Source organism: Lithobates pipiens, unplaced genomic scaffold, assembly GCF_037356315.1.
Source record: "Lithobates pipiens isolate NorthernLeopardFrog02 unplaced genomic scaffold, aLitPip1_a1.2 Scaffold_18, whole genome shotgun sequence".
NCBI classification, from domain to species: domain Eukaryota; kingdom Metazoa; phylum Chordata; class Amphibia; order Anura; family Ranidae; genus Lithobates; species Lithobates pipiens.
The window spans coordinates 80,959,892-80,971,570 of NW_027507758.1; positions in this window are offsets into that span (position 1 = coordinate 80,959,892).

Sequence of the window (11,679 nt, forward strand, 5' to 3'; positions counted from 1 at the left end):
CAATTTCTTTTACTTTTCATTTTACTTACAACTTTCCTTTATACTCTCTAAAAAGGGTTATTATTTCTTATTTGTTTACTACTTTTCCTTCTCTTTTCCTCTCAATATCAAATGGGGCCAAATTTCACTTACTGCACTCCTCTATTCCTCCCTTATGGCGGGCATCCCATCCTTCTTAACCAAGGTTCCCACAGTATTTAAAATTTGTTAAAATTCCCTCTTCTAATAAATACTGCCCTTTCTTTCCATACTGTCATATTTATTACATTAATCCATTCTACCAATCTCGCTCTTCCTTTCTTCCAAATCAACTCCCTAAAGAGGGTCTCTAACTTTTTAAACCATTCTTTTCCTAGCCATACTGGGCAATTATGAAGCATGTAAAGTAATTGGGCTGACCGATGCCTTTAAACAATTTTTCAGTCCTCCGCACCAAGGTCTGATCGGTTCAAGCAGCCATCGCCAATGTCTGCATTACATGGTGCAGGAATATCTAGGGGCAAGAGCAGACTTGGAGACCTTTCCAACAGAGCATCCACTGGGTTACTGGGTCTTGAGGATGGACCACTGGCCAGAGCTTGCTCAATGTGCAATTGAGCTACTGGTCTGTCCTGCATCCAGCATGCATTCTGAACGCACATTCAGTGCTGCTGGAGGGTTTGTAACCGATCAGAGTGTTCCTGTCAACAGATTCTGTTGATAGGCTCACATTCAAAAAATTAATCAGCCTTGGATCAGCGTCTTTAAAGCACCTGATGCTGATGTAGCTGATTGAATTTGCTATGGATGTGGGATCCCCTGAAGACTGCCTATGCTGACTATCCTATTCCTCCTCAATCTTGATGATGCTTGCTTCCAACAATATTTTTGGTTTAGGGCACCACCACCCAAGACCCAATTTTTCTGCCCCTCTTTACCAGGGGCATGTAATCACAATTTTTGATATAATATTTCACAGCAGGGCCGATTCCTGCACCCAACAGAGTATCTGTGAGGGGTTACAGTGTTGTGGCACCACCACCACCCAGGGCCCAATTTTTCTGCCCCTGTTTAACAGGGGGATGTAATTACAATTCTTGATATATTTCACAGCAGGGACCATTCCTGCGCCCACCAAGAGTAACTGTGAGGGCTTACAGTGTTGTGGTACCACTAACACCTAAGGCCCAATTTTCTGCAGAGTATATAGGGCAGGTCGTATAGTATGTATGTGTATATATATATATATATATATATATATATATATATATATATATATATATATATATATATATATATATATATATATATATATATATATATATATATATTTATTTATTGTTGTTCAGAGTATATAGTGTCTGGGGGACCCCCACAACATTTTTTTTTACATTTGGGTGCGGGGTTCCCCTTAATATCCATACCAGACCCAAAGGGCCTGGTAATGGACTGGGAGGGGGGGGGGGGGTTCTCAATGATTTTGATCTATATTGCCAGGACCCGACAATACATTACAGCCGTGAGTAGTTTTGAATTCAATTTTTTGCTTTGGAAATGTCATTTTGCTGTGGTATTGTTCGAAACACGGGAAAAAATTGCTACTTTACAGGCATAATAAGGACACCCCCAGGCACAATATTTAAAGGAATATTTCATTTTTATTGTTTCACTTTAAGCATTATTAAAATCACTGCTCCCGAAAAAAACTTTTTTTTAAACTTATTTTTGCATTGATGAATGTACCCTGGGGCAGGACCCGGGTCCTCAAACACTTTTTATGGCAATAAATTGCATATAAGCCTTTAAAATTTGCGCTTTTGATTTTTCGCGTTTGTGTCCCATAGACGGTGTTCGCGTGTTCGAACAAATTTTTTGCATGTTCTACTGCAAACCGAACCAGGGAGTGTTCGGCTCATCCCTTCTGACCAGCAAGCAAGTCCTCACACTGATCACAGCTAGAGGGACATGCGGGGTCTGGAGTAGCAGGGCACTGCTGCACTGCCTACAAGGAATCTGAAAGATATATAGATTATTATTATACAGGATATATATGGCGCCAACAGTTTGTGCAGCCTTTTACAATATAAAGGTAGACAATAATGCAACAATACAATTCAATACAAAAAAAAATAGGAGTGCCCTGCTCCTGCGAGCTTACAATCTAATAGGTAGGGATTGGTGGAACAAAAAGTAATAACTATGATGGATGAACTGATAGGAGAAATAGAAGATTTGGCTTTTAGGTGAAGGCAGGATAGGCTTCCCTGAAGAGATGAGTCTTCAGGGAACACCTAAAAGTGGACAGAGTAAGAGATAGCTGGACAGATTGGGTAAGTGAGTTCCAGAGGATGGGAGAGGCCCTGGAGAAGTCCTGAAGACGAGCATGGGAGGAGGAGAAAAGGGGGCTAGAAAGCAGGAGGTTTTTTGGGAGGAGCGGAGAGGATTGTTTGGTGATATTTGGAGACAGGATTGGTGATATAGCTCAGTAACACAAGCTTTGGGGAAAAGGATGGTGAAGGGGGGAGGGGGAGGCGACATGACAGCATGGCACCTCAATGCCTCTCCATGATACCAGCTGCCACAGAAACCAGGTGGTATGCAGCCTAGCCTAGGACTTGGGCAATAGCTTCTTCTGTCAGGGGTTTCAGAGCTTGGCCATAGATTTATACATCCTTTTTCCAGCTTAGATAAATGTATTATTCACTCACACAGTATTGGCCCCCTCTACTCCGAATGATCTGCTCTGGTTATACAGGCTGTATAATTTGCTCTGGTTCCCTCTGCTGACATTTGCAGGGATTGTTGTACACCGCCACATGTTTACTTACATATTGGTGATGACAATTATTAGATCACCATAATCCAGTGACATATGGGACCATCCCTCATGATACACCTGTTGTGTTTAACCCCAGCAGGCTCCAGTACAACCATTAAGAGGCTGTGTATGGCAGCAGCTGTTCCTCTCTCCCCCTGTGCCGTAGTCCGGGTCAGTGTAACATAGAGCAGAGTACAATAGACACATTCTCAGCTTTATGACTTAATCTGACCTGGATCTCACTAATTGGCAAACATATGGCACTGCATGGCCTTCTCCTCTTTCATTTACTGTAACTGGAGGCTGCGCAGTTCTCTACAGTCTGTTCATCCAGCTCTAAGAGCAGCTGCAGCACCAAACAGCTCTAGACTGTCCCCTACATCACCCAATATAAGGGGTCTTACCCTATACAATGCACTCTAAATAGCTGAGGTACAGTGACCATCACACTTAAATTGGGTTCTACAACTTGTGTTAATTTTTTTAATAAATATTTTTCCTTTTGATTAGTACTAAAATGTTACATTTTCTTTACATATTCTTCCTAATACTAATAACTAAAGGTTTAACCATTCAACCTCTGGAAGGTTTACCCCCCACCCAATACCCCCCCCCCCCCCCTCCTGACCAGGCCATTTTTTTGTGATACGACACTGCGTTACTTTTACTGACAACTGCACAGTTGCAACATTGTGCCAAAATCAAATGAATGTCCCTTTTCTCCCAAAAATAGAGCTTTCTTTTGGTGATATTTGATTACCTCTGCAGTTTTTTTGTTATTTTTTGCACTATAAACAAAGAACGACCGACAACTTTGAAAAAAAATTATTTTTTACTTAAAAAAATCGAATTTTGTCATCAATTTAGGCCACTATTTATTTTGCTACATGTTTTTGGTAAAAAAAAATCCCAATAAGTGTATAGTGATTGGTTTGCACAAAAGTTATAATGTCTACAAACTATGGAATATTTGTATTTCTTTTTTTAATTTATTTCTTTTTTTTACTAGTATTGGTGGTGATCAGTGACTTATAGCAGGACTGCGTTATTGCGGCAGACAAATCGGAAATCTAACTGACACTTTTGACACCTTTTTTTTGGGAAGCAGTGACATTATTACAGTGATCAGTGCTAAAAATATGCACTGTCACTGTACTGACACTGGCAGGGAAGGGGTTAACATCAGGGGCGATCAAAGGGTTAACTGTGTGCCTAGTTAATGCTTCAGTTTAGTGGGGGAGGTGCTTTAACTAGTGGAAGACCTTGATCAGTGTTTCTGCTTTACAGAACAGTAATCTGCCTTGTTTACATTCTGTCAATGTAACGAACAATCAGTGGGTGCCGGTGGAGATCGGATCTGTGGGACCCGCTGTGTAAAATCACAGTGGGAGTGCACCGCCCGCAGTACGCACTTGTGCCCAAAACCCAGAAGTACAGAATCACGTGTATATATATATACGTGATTCTTCACAGCGCGGCCGCCCTGTAGCAGTAAATCTGCTATGGGGCGGTCAGGAACTGGTTAATATTGACCAAACTTTTAGTAAAACAGAAGATATCCACAGTTTAAACTCTCTCAATATTGTAAAACAAATACAATATTATTAAACTAAACGGGAATAGCATGAGAGAACAGATTACACACTATGATTGCATATTCAGCCTCACAAGAATGAGAGTGATCGTCGCTGGGGCAGGTTAATTAAAGTTGTTGAAGACCTTTTAAAAAAAAAAAAAAAATAGCAAACATGTCATACTTACCTGCTCTGTGCAATGGTTTTTCACAGAGCAGGCCCGATCCTCCTCTTCTAGGGTTCCCTGCCTGCGCTCCAGGCCACTCCTCTTCATCAGGTGCCCCCATTGCAAATTGTTGTCAGTCACAGCCAGTGAGCCAATGAGGAGAGAGAGGAGGCGTGGCCGAACCACAGCTATGTCTATGAATGGACACACAGAGCCATGGCTCCGGAGTGAGTCTGCTTGGGTGCCCCCTTTGCAAGCTGTTTGCTCTGGGGGCACTTGGCAGGAGGGAGGAACCAAGAGTGCCGATGAGGGACTCTAGGAGAAAAGGATCGAGGCTGCTCTGTGCAAAACCACTGTACAGAGCAGGTAAATATGGCCTGTTTGTTATTTTTATTTTTTAAATAAAGCCTTTATAATCACTTTAAGGTTTTTAACCTTTTATGCGTTCTATGCATGAAGGTAAAAAACCTTCTGTGTGCAGCTTCCCCTCAGACCCCCCTTAATAAGTACCTGAGCCCCATTTCAGTCTAGCGATGTGCAGGAGAGCAGCTGCTCTGTAAGTTCCCTGCCTCCTTATTGGCTGACACAGCAGTGAGAGACATTTAGCGGCTTGCTATGGGTGCACTCGTGGGTAGGAGGCATCAGAAGGGCCAGGGGGGGAACCCGAGAAGAGGAGGATTGGGGCTGCTCAGTGCAAAACCATTACACAGAGCAAGTAAGTACACTGATAAAAATGATTCTGTTGGCTTGTAATTTTAACATAAACAATGTATAATTTTCAACATAAAAATGAATGTTAATTAATTTACATTGATATTTTAAGTACCTTACTTAATTTTCATTAGTTCATAAAACACACCTTTTACATTTACAAAAATAATGTAAAATATTGAGTAATCAAGAACAAACTTTTAAGGTATGTGCATTTCCATATTCTAATTGAGTTACATTTACTTAAAAAAATTATCTTTTCATTTGACTGAAATTGCAGGACACATATATTTGCAAAACGTGCAACCGCATGGGTTTTGATGATATATATTTTAACCACTTAAGCCCCGGACCATTTTGCTGGCCAAAGACCAGAGCACTTTTTGTGATTCGGCACTGCGTCGCTTTAACTGACAATTTGCGTGGTCGACAAGATTGATGTCCTTTTTTCCCACAAATAGAGCTTTCTTTTGGTGGTATTTGATTACCTCTGTGGTTTTTATTTTTTGTGCTATAACCAAAAAAAGTGACAATTTAGAAAAAAACGCATGATTTTTTACATTGTGCTATAATAAATATCCCCCAAAAATATATTAAAAAACTTTTTTTTTCCTCAGTTTAGGCCGATATGTATTCTTCTACATATTTTTGGTAAAAAGAAAATCGCAATAAGCTTTTATTGATTGGTTTGCGCAAAAGTTATAGCGTTTACAAAATTTTTACTAGTAATGGCGGCGATCAACGATTTTTATTGTGACTGCGACATTATGGCATACACATCGGACATTTTTGACACATTTTTGGGACCATTGTCATTTATACAGCAATCAGTGCTATACAAATGCACTTATTCGCTACGTGCGACACGTCACTGATCTCTGATCCTGATCACGGGGAGCAGAGATCAGTGACACTGTCACTAGGCAGAACGGGGAGATGCTTGTTTACATTAGCATCTTCCCTTTCTTCCTCTCCGTGAGGAGATCACGGGTATCCCCACGGACATCGAGTCTGCAGGACCCATGACCCGACTTATGGAGCTTGCCACGGGCACACCCGCAGGCCGCCCCTTAAAGGGCACAGTACAGGTTACGTTAGTTTGCCCGTACGAGCCCTTCTGGCGATGTATATCGGCGTGAGGTGGTCGGCAAGCGGTTAAAGAGTTTGACATCTTTTGGAACTTTGAAAGCCCACACAAGGCAGTTTCCATATGCTTGAGGCCATTGAAAGGTAAGAGTGAACATTGAACAAATTATCGTTCACATGCTTTAAATGTTGCTTAACATACCATCCAAAATGTTTATTTTATTTACAGACAAACATATGTATAATAAATGGACATACGTCCATTGTATACACCTATTGAGACAACACACTCGTGCACACGTGCGCATAAGCACAGAACGCAACCAAGATGCAGGGTGAGGGACCGCCAGCTATTAAGCTTAAAAACTATTTTGTGCAGGGATTTCCTCTCACTTCCTGTTTGGGACAGGAAGTGAACTCACCATTGTCACAACACAGACTCTGGCAGAGATGGGACCATCTTGTTTAGCCAGGCAGACACAGGGTGCCAGCTAGCATGCAAGTAGTATCTCTCTTGCCTTAAATGAGCTCATTTTTGTCACTGCAGTTGCAGAAGCATAGACAAGAAAACCAGGTAGGGGATGGGAAAGAGGTTAGAAGAACGACTGCCACAGAACAGAGATATGTAAGAGGGAAGAAATAAAACAAACACTCGAGACGTTACTCTCAGCTGAAAGTCAGGCTGAACTGCCTTTTTGATTTAGAAAAATGTTTGGTCAAAAATGTCTTACCTCAAGGAGGAGAAGTTTAGATGAAAATGGTTCCACTGCACTCTATACACGTGTTCTCAGGAGTACAACTCTGCCCTCACAGCAAAGGGGCGAGGTTCCCATCCCTTTCCCTTTAACAACCCCCACCTTTTTTTTCTCTCCCTTTTTTTTCCTCTCCCTTTTTTTCCCCCCCTTTTTTCCTGTCTTCTCACTCTCTTTCTCTCTCTCTTTTCACTCTTTTGCCACCTCTAGTGGTTGCTGACAAGTATTACAACCACATTTCTGGTTCAAATAAAATTCTCAGACAGGGTGTAGGGGGCGCTGTTTTATTGCTGATAATCTACTGATCTTTGGCATAAATGTGGATTGATTGCTTAAAGCGGAGTTCCACCCTGAAAAACATTTTTACATTTTCACAGTCCTTTATTAGTATTAAAAAAGATTTGAAGTGAAAAAATGTTTTTAACTCACCAGAAATGCCCTGTTGCTATGTGGTGGCTCCTAATCTGCAACTTCCGGGTCCACGGAGCTCCGCATCATTTCCTCCCTCTCCTGTGCTCCTGGGAAATGTGAGTCATCGTTTCCCAGGAGTCAGTGGACAGTACTGTGAGAAAAAAAATCTCGTTATTTCCTGACAGGAAATTGCGCAACTTAAAGCGGATCACAGCACCATCTTGGTAACATCACGACGGGATGGGCACTTCCGACGCCACCGCCCATTGTGATGCCAACATGAGAAGTTTCCTGCGCCACTTGCTGTGCTTACTGCTCATGCGCGAGAACGGGGTGGTGCATGCTGGTAATACAGTATCCCAGAAGTTTATGCTTGTGGGCTTCGCCTGCCCACAACTAAGATGGGAATGCCAGAGCATGAATAATATAAGGTAACTTTTATAATAGTAATAAAAGTGACGCTATTTACGAGACTAACCAATGTTAATTAATCATTATATGATAGAAAGAGATAGATTTAAAAAAGAAAAAAATCATATACGTGGTTGGAACTCCGCTTTACTTGGTCATTCTACATTTTCACTTCCTGGCGGCAATTGTAGGCTGCTTTTCTGTGCCATTATGAACCGTCTTGTCTGTATGTTGAAGAGGAAGTAAAGTCTTCTTGTTTAACCACTTCAATACAGAGCACTTAAACACCTTCCTGCCCAGACCAATTTTGAGCTTTCAGCGCTGTCGCACTTTGAATGACAATTGCGTGGTCATGCTACACTGTACCCAAATGAAATTTTTATCATTTTTTTCCCACAAATAGAGCTTTCTTTTGGTGGTATTTGATCACCTCTACGGTTTTTATTTTTTGCGCTACAAATAAAAAAATACCGAAAATTTTGAAAAAAAAAATGTTTTTTTTGGTTTCAGTTTCAAAACTTTGTAAATAAGTACGTTTTCTCCTTCACTGATGGGCACTGATGGGGCTACACTGATGGGCACTGATAAGGCGGCACTGATGGGCACCAATGTGGCACCAATGAAGTGGCACTGATGAGGTGGCATTGATGGACACTGATATGTGGCACTGATAGGCGGCACAGGTGGGCACTGATGGGCGACACGGATAGGCGACACGGATGGGCGACACGGACGGACACTGATAGGTGGCACAAATTGGCACTGATAGCTGGCACAGATTGGCATGGATGGGCGGCACAGATGGGCAGCACAGATGGGCATGGATAGGCGGCACAGATGGGCATGGATAGGCGGCACAGATGGGCATGGGTGGGCACTGATAGGCGGCACAGGTGGGCACTGATAGGCGGCACAGGTGGGCACTGATAGGCGGCACAGGTGGGCACTCATAGGCGGCATTGGTGTTATACTATAGTAATGGATGCCAATCAGTGCCAAACAATAATGCATGCCAATCAGTGATGCCCATTGTGGGCACTGATTGGCATCCATTATGGGCACTGATTGGCATCCATTGTGCTGACTGGCATCCCTGGTGGTCTAGGGAGGATTACCTTTTCCCTGGTGGTCTGGTGGCGTCCCTGGTGGTCCAGTGTGGGCATCCTCGGGGGGGGGCTGTGCTGATAATCGATCAGCACAGACCCCCCTGTCAGAGGAGCAGCCAATCGGCTCTCCTCTACTCGCGTCTCACAGACGCGAGTGAGGATAAGCCGATCACCGGCTCTTCCCATTTACACTGTGATCAGCCGTGATTGGACACGGCTGATCACGTGGTAAAGAGTCTCCGTCGGAGACTCTTTACCGAGATCGTAGTTGCCGGGTGTCAGACTGACACCCCGTAACAACGATCGCCACGATGCGCGCCCCCGGGGGCGCGCAGCGGCTCATAATCCTGATCACGTCATATGACGTCCGGTCAGGATTATGAAACCACTTTGCAGCCATCAATTGCCTAAAGGGCGGGCGGCAAGTGGTTAATGCTTACCTGTAGGTACTGTAAATATGTCCTAAATTTGCACCGTTTGCACCGTTTAGGAGACGTTCACTATATATGCCACCGACCTCAACGGTGCATACGCTCTGAAGGAACAGCCACCCGTGATCGGCGGCTCCTGCACGCATGCGCGGGAGTGACATCATCGTAGCTCTGGCCAGTCAGAGCGAACCCAGAAGCAACACCGGGAAAGATGTCAGCCGTCTTGGCGTTGTTCGGGCGCCGCTGCAGAGCTTCGTTCTAAGGTATTTCATAATGATGCAATGCATACTAGCTCATTGTGCCTTTGTCTTACAGGTTTTTTTTTTTTTTTAATAGGTTTACAACCTCTTTAAAAATACAAATAAAATGATTTAAAAAAAAATTTGATACCTAGATGACAAATATTAGAATTCAGAACTATGAATTCACTTTAAGTTAAATGTATTTGTGTCAGGCATCCTGGCCTTTAAACCGCTTGAGCTCTAATTCTTTGCGACCCTGTAATTATTGTCAGACAAACATAAATAGCATGTTCAGTTTTTGCAGAGTCGGGGAAACCGAAAGTCTGGAATTTGATACAAGCTGTGGCAATGTCTGCTTAGTTAACATTTACAGTAACTGTATAAAAATAAAAAATCTGTGTAACCGTTAAGTTATATTATCAGTTAAAGTATGTAACATATGTATATATTGCAAATTAAAACCCCTATCAGTGTTTTTACCTTCTGTGCCCTATTGACTGGGAGATACAGCAGAAAGTGAGAGAAATCCCCCCTTAGTTGTCACTGATAAGGTGTTCTCACTGGAACACTTCCCTTTAACACCTACCCTTTCACACAAGAGGTATGATCGGGTCAATCTGTCAGTTTTTCAGATAGGACTCCTCTATAGGCAGGGGTAACTAGGGGTGACCCCTACAAAACCCTCAGTAGGAAGAACAATGGACTCGGTACCCAATTATTAAGCAAGAATATTAAAGATATAGTACGGCCCCCTTGGGGACTGCTTGAACTTACCTGCTCTTCTGCATCTTCATGACGCTGTGAACATTTCTACCAACCTGACACTCTGGGTTCAGACGTCTTCCACAACACCTAAGTGACACGTCACACAAGTCAAATATGTTTATAGTATATACACTTTTACTGGAGTAAGTGATGTGGTACTGATGCACAGAAAAGAGGAATTGGTCAGCCAAGTGCTGGATAACAGCCCAGACTCAGAAGAATAATTCCCCTAATGCCGCGTACACACGATCGGACTATCCGGCGGACTTGGTCCGGCAGACCAGAGTCCTCCAGACAATCCGCCCATGTGTGGGCTCCGGGGGACTTTTTGTTCCCAAAAGTCTGGCGGACTTAGAAGTTTTGACTCAAAATTGTCTGCCAGACTGACAATCCGCCCATCTGTGTGCTAGTCCGCTTGACTTTTGAATTTAATGGACTTGCCCACATGGAGAAAAGTCTGTTAATTTTGAACGTGACTCCAGGTAGACGGGACTAGTGAAGGAAGTCAATGTCGCCGCCTCCATCCACAGTCCCGGAGGAAGCTGGGACTGTGACATCATAAGGGGCGGGGTCCCCATGTGACATTACCCCTTGTCCCTATATAAGTCACCGCACAACGCGTCCCTGCCATTGCAGCCAGAGAGAGAGTCATGTCAACATCGCAAGGAAGAAGAAGGTGGCGGCAACAGCGACAGAAGACCGGGCCAACTCTAGTAAAAGAGCTATAAGAAGATAGCAGAGGCCCGGCAAGAAGAACCGAAGAGCAGGACAAGACCCCGAAGTCAGGAGAAGACCTCCGGATGGTGGCGACGACGAAGAAGAAAGTCGGGCTCCTCCGCTAGTAAAAGAGCTAGCAGCAGAGCCGGAGCGGAGGAGTCCCACGAGAAGACCCCCCAAGATGGAAGAAGATCCTTGGAGCTGTCTAATAAATTATTTTAAAAACTTGTGTTGTGTTTTTTTATTTACAATTTTTTCACCAGGTGAATGGGTAGGGGTACATCGTACCCCATACTCATTCACATAAGGTGGGGAGCCGGTATCTGGGGGCCCCTTATTAAAGGGGGCTCCCGGATTCTGATAAGCCCCCCGCCCGCAGACCCCGACAACCAACAGCCAGGGTTGTCGGGAAGAGGCCCTTGTCCTCATCAACATGGGGACAAGGTGCTTTGGGGTGGGGGGCCGCAGGGCCCCCCTTTTCCCAAAGCACCCCCCCATGTTGAGGGCACG